Source organism: Antrostomus carolinensis, unplaced genomic scaffold, assembly GCF_000700745.2.
Source record: "Antrostomus carolinensis isolate BGI_N321 unplaced genomic scaffold, ASM70074v2 scaffold4353, whole genome shotgun sequence".
NCBI classification, from domain to species: Eukaryota; Metazoa; Chordata; class Aves; order Caprimulgiformes; family Caprimulgidae; genus Antrostomus; species Antrostomus carolinensis.
In genome coordinates this window covers 19,591-23,580 of record NW_010304308.1, presented here as the reverse complement: position 1 = coordinate 23,580, position 3,990 = coordinate 19,591, and positions in this window count along the sequence as shown.

Here is a 3,990-nt window from a genome sequence, read left to right as displayed (position 1 = left end):
GAGATAATTAAAAGTTGATAGAAGTGTTGGATTTCCATTTATGCATTATGTTTTATAATTACATTAGCGTTATACAAATGTATTCCACCATTCCTGCAAGTATTAGGACTGACTGACTAGATTATTTGGAGTGAAAATATTTTAAACTATCTCTTGAAGCATGTTTCTTAATATGAAAGCCTAAATATTTTCAGAGGTTGTTTTATTTGTTAGTGTAGTGCACTTGACAGCATAGAGTTAGAACATGACTAAAGGGTATCTATGAAAAAGACATGGTCAGGTGCATCCTGGTGCAGTGAATGCTAATATGCCTTCAGCAGAAGCACATTATGCTTTTATTTCTGACTGTACACTGAATTATTTACACCTTCAAGGCAGCTGATTGAACTGCAGCATCAGTCAATTAGCAAATCAAAAATTTATATGATTCCAATTTAGCATGGACTCCTTCTCTCTTTTTTTTTTTTCTTTTTAGATTTTCACCCTGACAGTGACAAATTACTCCTCTGCTGGCTGAGATTGGAAATTAAAAGCATTTAGAGTTGCTCATGCATTTATGCTAATGAGAACTTCTGATATGATTTGCATGCAAAAGAGGACAATCTGAAAGCTCATCAGTTTTTCATGCTTCCGCATTTTGATGTAGTAGGATTTTTTCTGTTTTCTGCAGAGCAGAAAAATTTTTCTTCAGGAAACAATACTCTATGTGAACAAAAAGAGTTTTTCTTTTAAGTCAGAAAGTTCCTATGGTTTTTTTTTTTTTTACCCTCCAGATTCTTGTCAAATCATTTGCTTTACCATTTCAGAACTGCAGCCCACATTCATTAGCATTTTAGATGTTTATCAAAGGAACGATCCAGTATCTGCCATGCAAGATTATAGCTCAAGCTTCATTTTAAATTCAGCAAGAAAAAAAGACCCGAGGACAGATGAGAAGAGGGACGTGCACTCTGACAATCTTCTTCACAGATACACCCAAATTAATCCTATTTGGAGCAAAATTTGATTAATCACCAGAGGTGGCAGCTTTAAGTTCAGTGAAATAGTTAACTCTGACAAATTTTGAGGACCTCTTTGGCACAGCCTTTCTGGAATGCAAATAAAGAAGCCAGGCAATACAAATGAGGCAGCAGATAACTTTAAAATATTGTTTTTTTAAAAAAGCTCCTGTTTATTAAGAGATTACTGCCATATTTAGGTGTTTAATTTTGCACTTCAACTTGCTATAACAAAAGACAAGATGGCAAAGAAGCGTCTGGAGGTAACAGAAAACATCCCTGTATTTATTTTGTTTTTGCAGTACATGAGCTTGTATACTGCACATAGCATAATTAAAATAATTTGACAAGTAAAGGACAAGAATTGTTTCCTGATTGTCTGCCTGGCCTGAGAAGGTTGATCAGGTTATGTCTGTGTATGCTTGAGCTTTTGTGAATGTACAGAGTTTTTGTTTCAGAAATCATCTTTTTGACACAGGTAATCTTTAAAAGACTCTGACCATTGTCCTGTGTGTACAGAAATTTTTGGTGCTATAGTACTTGCTGAACGTTACCATAATCCAATAATTCTTTCAGTCCCCAAAATCTCCTACTTGGAATTTAAATTTTAATTATTCCTTCTATCCTTTCATTCAATTGATCAAGATCCAATGTATTGTTTGTTTAGTAAAACAAAGGAAAAATGCTTGAGATACATCTGTTTCACATCTGTGTTACAATTAAGAAATGAAATTCAGATCATAACATATGCAGACTATTTTCCAGAGTACATTTTACACTTTGGATCATTCTTTTTCTAATCAGTACATGCAGCAGCACTGAAGACTTGCTAGCTTTCAGAAGAGAATTTCACCCTTTAACTTCACTGGCATTGCAGTGAGAGACTTAACAACCAGTGCCTTGTATGCTCAGAGACAGATAACAACAGGTGTATACTATACTTTGATACCATCTCCTGTCTTCAGGCAGTATTCTTGAAAATAAAATATCCATTTCTTCTATAACTGCAGCAGTTCCCCTTTTTCTGTTGCTAGTCCATAGATCATGGAGTAGATACCTTACTTTATCCCTCGTTGAGAAAGACAGGGTTGTGGTAGGGTAATCAGAAAAGGGGAAGCAGAATGAAGAGTCCAAGAAGGAGACTAGGTGAGAAAGGGCCATGCAATATCATAAGTCAGCTTTTACTGTCCCCTTTGGCACATCAGAATTTATGATACAGTGGAAAGAAAGGAGCAGTCCTTGATGCTTAGCTTGCCTGCAACTGCTACTGTTAAATTAAACAAATGATTCCTCATCCTTGCTTCTGAATGGCATCCCAGTGTCACCATTCAGCCCTGCTCCTTCAGCCAACCAGCCAGATGACTCTCTCATTTCACTCCTCTAAAGGTGCCAGGCCAAAGTGTCTCACTGGAAGTTCTTCCTCCAAGTCAGGTGCTTTGCAGCTGCAGCTTCTGATTTTAAGTGTCTCTGGGGTTTTGAAATTTTCAAACATCTGACATGACTACCATGGATAGAAGTCCAGCTTTCTTCTTCCTGACCCATTTCTGAGCTACGCAAGCAACATGCCCTTGGCTGTTAAGGTTAGGTCTCAGGGACACTGACTGTCTTCCACTTTCCTTCTACATCCATAGGAAGCCCTCAGGCTCTGTAGAAGTTTCTTTTTTACAGTAGATGCACAGAAATGGCTCAGAGGCAGTTTCAGCAAGGAAGCAGAAATATCTCTGCTTGCCAATATCTATTAAGACAAGGAACCTTGAAAACTCTATGAATATGATTCTTCCTTCTTCCTTCATCCACCTTCACCAAAATCTTCACTGTAACACAGGTTAAAAGAGAGAGAAGATTTTTTTTTTTCTTTCCTTCTCTCACAACTAAACTTCATTTGTCAGGGTGATGTTACTTCTTACTGAATGAATCTTGGATTGCACAGGCTGAACACTTTCATGTGTCTTGCTTTGCTACCCTTCCTGAAAAGCCCTGGTGAGATAACTTACCAAAATACTAAATTAAGAACATTATGTTCCTAATTTGACACCTTGTGCAATGAGGTCTGTTTTTAATCTCTGCCGAAATTCTCTTTGTCTGCACATAGATTCAAAGATCTTCTGAATCAAAAATATGCTTTTTATGTTCCCAAAAGGAATTTATAAGCCCAGCATTCTCTTCTATCCTTGCAAAGATAGGCATATTGCCTATTCTGAATACACTTCTCTTCAGAAAGAGGAATGCAAAGGCTTCCATTTGAATACACTCCCAAGATAGAATTGCTTTGTTTTTGAGTGAGGTGCTTTGGCTTCATCCTCCTCAATGTTCATGGCCTGTACTGAGGAGGAGGTTTTGCCCTTCAGATTTTTTTTCTAAATTGCTCCTCCTTGTTTGCAGTTGAACAGCTGAGATCCTTGAAACCAAAGATTATCACAAACAAAAATAATAAGATGCCATCTTATTCTCTCAACATAATGCAGTTTGTTTTTCATCAATGGTAAGAAAGCATCAGTCTTTATCACTTACAGTTCAAATATATTGAGCTTTATTTCTTCATTCTATTGGCAAAACATCATCTTCACAGGCTACTCATGGCCTATTTTGGGGACCAAGACAGTACTCCTGCATCTTTCAACAGACATCTTTGTAAAGTGGACACCTTTTGTCCTTCAGAAAATAGGCTATCAAAAAGTATTGTAAGAGAAATCAGAAGCCTCTGCTCTGGGAGTGTCATTCATCTTGCATTAATTTGGGAATAATCTTCTATCTTCCTCCTGGTCACCTCTTTGTCAGTACAGATTCTAGCTTGTCAAGCTCATGAGTTCAAATGAGACATCTTTTGAGCCCTGAAGTTGATTGTCTTCAGAATTTATATGTTTGTATGCTGGTGGACAGCCTTCCTTGAAACTAGTTCAATGATCTAACATGTTTGTTCCCAAATGCATCAAATGAGCAATAATTACCTTTGTGAACAGAAAGTGCCTCAACCACTAAACCTACTGTCCGA